We start from the raw sequence: 7,650 nt of genomic DNA, 5'->3' as shown, positions 1-7,650 counted from the left end.
ACAATGAGACTCTGGGTCTGGTTTTCAGAAATGGAAAGTCTGTGGCCACAGGAAATAAGATTTTCTTTCAAGGAACACATAGAAACCTTTATATGTGTTAGATAGCATTTAAGTTTCAAATTTGAAGACTTCAGCTCATCCCTTTCTCTTATATCTTTATCTAGCATATCTAAGCGCAACCAGCCAACATCATTATACCACTTAACTCCACAAAACTCTGTTAAGGTGTCAAAAACACTGTCACCCAGAGCCTTGTTTGTACAAGAGTATGATTTGGAGAATCAAATGGTGATATCTTGCATATCTCTATTGCCAATTCATGCCATGGACTGTCAGTGCCATCTCGGTTATTGGAAATGGAGTCATTAGTGCCTTTGAGTCTAATCAGTGTAGAAAACCAATTGTAAAACCCATTTTATAATTCTCTTTCCCAAGAACCACTCCTGGTACCATGCTGTATTAGGGTTCCCTAGGGAAACAGAACCAAGAAATATCTGTAAATATAAAAGTGTCTCATGCAACTGTGGGGATGCATGAGTCCAAATTCCATAGGGCAGGCAGCAAACTGGCAACTCCTATGAAGGTGTTTGGTGAACTCCTCAGGAGACCCAGTCTAGCCAAAAAAAGTAAAGGTTCTCTCTCTTTCTCCCTTAAAAGTCTTCAACTGATTGGATTAAATCCAGCTGATTGAATTCTTTCATTGCTGAAGACACACCTTTCATTGATGTAATCAGTCACAGGTACATCAGTTGACTGATGATTTAATAAACCAGTCTTCTGGTTTATTAACCAGCCATAAATGTCCTTGCAGTAACAGGCCAGTGCTCACTTGACCAGACACCTGGACATCATCACCTGGCCAAGTTGACACATGAACCTAACCATCACAATATCTCGTTAGCAGCAAGGTAGAAAACATAAGATTGTTTATAAAGAAATCACAATTAGACCGAAAGCAGACTTCTCACTCATCACAATGGATATGAGATGACAGAGGAATGAGAGAAATTGCCTGTCATTCTAGAATTGTGTACCCACAAAAATTATTTTTCAAGAGTTAGAGTGAAATTTTAAAAAGGGAACTTCACAGCTAAACATGACAGGTGGTGTTTACTACCAAGAGCTCTTCTTCATGGGAACCCATAAACAATGGATTAGGAAAAAGGAAAACGATCCTAAAGTCTTAGATGCAGGAAGGAATGTGAACAAATCAAAAGGTAAATGTGTATTTAAAACTTAAGAAATGTATTTATAAATGATAATATCTAATTTGTAGAGTTATAAATGAGAGAGAAGTAGAATATTAAAGCACTGAAAAATAATACTTTGTAAATTGGGAAGGGGTAATTGCAGCTTAGATGATTCTTTTTTCTTTTTGGTGATGGAGCTTAAGATATTCAACTTTAGTCTTTGTTCAGTTAAATATGCATAGGAAAATTTCTAACAAAAGTATTAAAATAGAGCATATGATTTCCATTCCAGTAAAAAGAACAAAAATGGAATAAGAAAAAATTAAATTTAAAAAGGGCAGAAACAAAGAGGAAAAGCATAGTAAAAGTGGGACAAATACAAGTTAAAAATTAATAGAGTAGAAACAAGGTTGTCATAGATTGCTGATACATGTAATGGTCTAAATTTACCAAATAAAAGAGACCGTCAGACAGGACTAAGCAAACAAACAAACAAAGCAAAATAAAAACTAATTTAAAAGGAGGTATTTGCAACACACCTAAGCATAAGCATATGGGTATTGAAATAAAAAAAGATACACCAGGAAAATACAGAACAAAAGCAAGCTTGTATAAAAACACTGAACTTTAAGACAAGCAACAACATTATTAGGGATAGAGTTGATCACTATGCAGTAATAAAAAAATGATGGTGATAATATTAAACAAAATTAAAAAGGTAAATTGTAAGAACTAAGAATTCTAATTTAAAAGGTGCCTAATAAAATAGCCAAAAAATATTTAAAGCAAAAATCACTAGAGCTACAGGGGAAAATTAGACAAATCTATTATTATGATGTGAAGTTTCAACAAAACTCTCTCAATTATGTTCATGTCAAGGAGGCAAAAAAATTAGTGAAGATATGGAAGATTTGAACAACACAATTAACAAGCTTGATCATGAATATGTATAGAGCTCTGGACTCAGTAAGTAGAGAATATGCATTCTAATCAGTTCCACGTAACATTTTAAAAATTGACCATTTACCATCAAAGGATGACCTCATTTAAGCCAGTGCTACTCAAAGTGCCATGCATGACAAGATAAGGAGGTCACAATAGAATGTAAATTAACATTCTGCTTATTTCTTCAAGAAGATGTTGCAACAACAATAACAACGGCTAAGCTAAGTTGTAAGCTTATTAATTGTAAATTACTAATTGTAATTGTAACTAAAGAGTATGCTTACTGATACAGTTGATTAGCATTCTGACTCCAGCTCCATGTCATAGTTGAACTGGTAATAACCCTTTTACAGACAAGCATTGGCTCAAATTTTGAGCAGCAATGATATAGACCATATCTCCGACCACAATGCAATTGTTAGAATTCACTATCAAAAAGATAAATTCAATTTGGAAATTTAAAAACACACTTCTAAATTGTTCATAGGTTAAAAAAAAAAGGAATTATAATGGAATTTAAAATATTTAGAGCATGTTATGGGTTGAACTCTGACCCCCAAAAAGATAAGATGAATTCCTAATCCCCAGTGCCTCAGAATGTAAACTCCTAGGATCATTACAGATGGAATTAGGCAAGTTAAAATGAGGTCTTAATGGAGTAGCATGGACCCTGTATTGGTTAGGGTTTGTTCTAGTTTGCTAATGCTGCAGAATGCAAAACACCAGAGATGGGCTGGCTTTTATAAAAAGGGGGTTTATTTGGCTATACAGTTACAGTCTTAAGGCCATAAAGTGTCCAAGGTAACACATCAGTAATCAAGTACCTTCACTGGAGGATGGCAAATGGCGTCCGGAAAACCTCTGTTAGCTGGGAAGGCACGTGACTGGTGTCTGCTCCAAAGTTCTGGTTTCAAAAATGGCTTTCTCCCAGGACATTCCTCTCTAGCAAGCTTGCTCTTCTTCAAAACGTCACTCACAGCTGCACTCCATTCAGTCTCTTTGAGTCAGCACTTTTATATGGCTCCACTGATCAAGGCCCACCCTGAATGGGTGGGGCCACGCCTCCATGGGAGTATCCCACCAGAGTCACCACCCACAGCTGGGTGGGGCACATCTCCATGCAAACAACCTAATCCAAACATTCCAACTTAATCCCCACTATTCTGTCTGCCCCACAAGATTGCATCAAAGAATATGGCTTTTTCTGGGGGACATAATACATTCAAACTGGCACAGGGTTCTTTAGGGAAACAGAATCAATAAGAGATACCTAAATGTAAGATTTTATAAAAGTGTCTCACACAACTGTGGGCATGAACAAGTCCAAACTATGTAGGGCAGGCAGAAAACTGGCAACTCTGATGAACGTGTTCGATGAACTCCTCAGGAATGAACTGGCAACTTTGATGAACCCCTCAGGAAATGCTTTGCCAGCCAGTCAAAGAAGAAGTGAAGTCCCTCTATCTGTCTCGCTTAAAAGTCTTCAACTGATTGGATTAAATCCAGTTGATTGCATTCTCTCATTGTGGAAGACATGCCCTTTGTTGATGTCATCAGTCACAACTGCAGCCAATTGACTGAGGATTTAATAAACCAGTCTTCTGGTTTATTAACCAGTGAAATGTCCTTGCAGTAACGGTTAGGCCAGTGCTTGCTTAACCAGACACCTGGACACCATCACCTGGCCAAGTTGACACATGAACCCTTCTCAACTTGGCAGTTAAACACATCACCTTAAACCATAGTTTATCTCTAAATACAGAACAATAACAGACATATATGTCACCTAACAATACCCCACTGTCCTGCGTACAACTGGAAATGCCCAGAATACAGTGCAAGTCCTTGGGTTACATTAACACTTAAAATTGATTTCCTTTAAATTAAATACTGCAAATGAACAATACAGCTTATGTCATATGATGAGGGGATAAGATAGAGAAGAAAACAAAGATATTTGCTTTACAGACAAATACATACTCATAACAAAACAAGGAGGAAATATTCATGCCATCATAGTCCTCCTTTCTGTAACTGGTCACATAGTCATGGTTCATATTTATCACTACCTTCTTCCACTACCCATTCCACATTCCCTTTACCCTCAGGAAGCACATTAGCTGGCTGTGGTTCTTTGCCTGGCGGGGTGACCCAAACCTTCATTCTTGAAGTTTCTTGGCCATTGGTAGTCCCGCCTGGATTGGGTTGTTGCAGTTTTCATTGACTTTAATCACAGGGCATGGTAGTAATAAGAGATGCCCTAGGGGATCTCCCAGATTCCAGGAAAACTCTTCTTTACCTTCATTGTGTAGTTCAGTGCTATTTCCCCCGATAGTCAGGATCGATCATCCCAGCCAGTACAGTAATCCCCTTCCTTGCCTGTTGATTCAGAGGCATAAGAAGCCGAAAGTGGCCAGGTGGCAGCCTTAACTTCCAGTTCAATAGAAGTATTATTGTGTTTCCTAGTGGAAGCACTCCTCTATTGGAACTAAGACTTGTGGACCAGAAGAGCTTAAGGTTGCAGGGACAGGAAGAAAACATTTTCCTAGTGGATCACTAGGAGTGATAGTGAGTGGTGCCACTCCCGTTTCCACCCCTTGATTCCTGGACCTGTGAATCCTATCTATGGGAGAAACAGCACCGTGCTGGTTTGAATGTATTATGTCCCCCAGAAAAGCCACATTCTTTGATGCAATCTTGTGGGGCAGACATATTAGTGGTGATTAAGTTGGACGTTTGGATTAGGTTGTTTGCATGGAAATGTGCCCCACCCAACTGTAGGTGATAACTCTGATGAGATAATTTCCATGGAGGTGTGGCCCCACACATTCAAGGTGGGCCTTGATCAGTGGAGCAATATAAATGAGCTGCCAAACAGAAGAAACGCAGTGCAGCTGTGAGTGACATTTTGAAGAGGAGCTACAGCCAAGAGGGACAATTTGAAGAAAGTAGATGAGAGAGTCTGAAGACGGCCATTAAAAGCTGACTGTTGCTCTGGAGAAGCTGAGAGAGGACAAATATCCCAAGTGCAACTAAGAGTGACATTTTTGAGGAACTGCAGCCTAGAGAGGAACGTCCTGGGAGAAAGCCATTTTGAAATCAGCACTTTGTAGCAGACATCAGCCATGTTCCTTCCCAGCTAACAGAGGTTTTCTGGACACCACTGGCCATCCTCCAGTGAAGGCACCTGATTGCTGATGTGTTACCTTGGACACTTGATGGCTATAAGACTGTAACTGTGTAACCAAATAAACCCCCTTTTATAAAAGCCAATTCATCTCTGGTATTTTGCATTCTGGCAGCATTAGCAAACTAGAACAAGCACCATAGAGTGGATGCTGATTCAGAGCATACGCAGCCTCCTGGAGAACACTGCCCCAGCCCTGCAAGGTACTGCCACCTAGTTGGCACCATAATTGAGCCTTCAAAGGGCCATTCCACCATTCTATCAACCCAGCTGCCTCTGGATGATGGGAAACATGGTAAGACCAGAGAATTCCATTCCCTCACTTCATTTGCTGTGAAGTGGGTTCCTTGGTCAGAAGCAATGCTGTGTGGAATACCATGATGGTGGATAAGGCATTCCATAAGTCCATGGATGGTAGTTTTGGCAGAAGCATTTCATACAGGGAAGGCAAACCCATATCCAAAGTATGTCTATTCCAGTGAGAACAAATCACTGCCCTTGCCATGATGGAAGTGGTGCAATGTAATTAACCTGCCACCAGGTAGCAGGATGATCACCTCAGGGAATGGCGCCATATTGGGAACTGAGTGTGGGTCTCTCTCTGCTGGCAGATTGGGCACTCAGCAGTGGCTGTGACCAGGTCACCCTTGGTGAGAGGAAGTCCATGTTGTTGAGCCCATGCATAACCTCCATCCTTACCGCCATGACCACTTTGTTCATAAGCCCATTGGACAATGACAGGAGTGACTGGGGAAAGAAGCTGATTGGTATCCACTGAACAGATCATCTTATCCACTTGATTATTAAAATCTTCCTCTGCTAAAGTCACCCTCTGGTGAGCATTCACATGGGACACAAAATACCTTCATGTTTTTTGTCCACTCAAAAAGGTGTAGCCATATACCTCTTCCCCAGACTTCTTTGTCACCAATCTTCCAATCATATTCCTTCCAAGTCCCTGACCATCCAGCCAAACCATTAATAGCAGCCCAGGAATCAGTACACAAATGCACCTCTGGCCAGTTCTCCTTCCAAGCAAATTGAACAACCAGGTGCACTGCTCAAAGTTCCACCCACTGGGAGGATTTCCCCTCACCTCTGTCCTTCAGGGACATCCCAGAAAGGGGCTGTAGTGCTGAATGTTTTGCAGAACCATCTGTAAACCAGGCCTGAGTTTTCTCTTCTCTGTCAACTGATTGTGAGGAACTCCCCAAGAGGCTATAGTGTGAGCTGGGAAAGAGAAGTTAAGGTGGAAGGAGAGGGGGCCATAGGCATTTGGGCCACTTCCTCAAGTAACTTACTTGTGCCTTCAGGACCCACTTGAAATCTATCTCGTATATACCATTTTCATTTTATAATGGAGTGCTGCTGTGCACGCCCATCTTTATGGCTCGGTGAGTCAGATGATATCCAGCTGATGATTAGTAACTCAGGTCTCGTGGTAACTTGGTAGCCCATGGTTAAGTGTTCTGTCTCTACTAAGGCCCAATAGCAGGCCAAAAGCTGTTTCTCAAATGCAGAGTAGTTATCTGCAGAGGATGGTAAGACTTTACTCCAAAATCCTAAGCGTTTGCATTGTGATTCTCCTACAGAAGCATGCCAAAGCCTCCAAACAGCATCTCTATTTTGCTACTGACACTTCCAGCACCATTAGATCAGCTGGATCATGTAGTCCAAGTGGCAGAGCAGCTTGCACAGCAGCCTGGACCTGTCACAGAGCCTCATCTTGTTCCAGTCCCCACTCAAAACTAGAAGCTTTTCTGATCACTGGGTAAATGGGCTAGAGTCACACACCCAAATAAGGAATATATTTTCTCCAAAATCCAAAGAGGTCAACTAAGTGTTGTGCCTCTTTTTTGGTCATAGGAGGGGCCAGATGCAACAGCTTATCCTTCACCTTAGAAGGGGTATCTCAACATGCCCCACACCACTGGACACCTAGAAATTTTACTGAGGTGGAAGGCCCCTGTATTTTTGTCGGATTTCTCTCCCATCCTCTGACATGCAAATACCTTACCAACAAATCTAGAGTAGTTGCTACTTCTTGCTCACTAGGTCCAATCAACATGATATCATCAATTAATGGACCAGTGTGATGTCTTGTGGGAGGGAGAAATGATCATGGTCCTTGCAGACAACGTTATGACATAGGGCTGGAGAGTTGATATACCCCTGAGGTAGCACAGTGAATGTATACTGCTGGCCTCGCCAGCTGAATGCAAACTGTTTCTGGTGGTCCTTACTAATAGCTACTGAGAAAACATATTCTAGACCAATAGCTGCATACCAGGTACCAGGGGATGTGTTCATTTGCTCAAGCAATGATAC

This window comes from Choloepus didactylus, chromosome 6 (genome assembly GCF_015220235.1).
Source record: "Choloepus didactylus isolate mChoDid1 chromosome 6, mChoDid1.pri, whole genome shotgun sequence".
In the NCBI taxonomy this organism is placed as follows: domain Eukaryota; kingdom Metazoa; phylum Chordata; class Mammalia; order Pilosa; family Megalonychidae; genus Choloepus; species Choloepus didactylus.
This window is presented reverse-complemented; position numbering follows the sequence as displayed.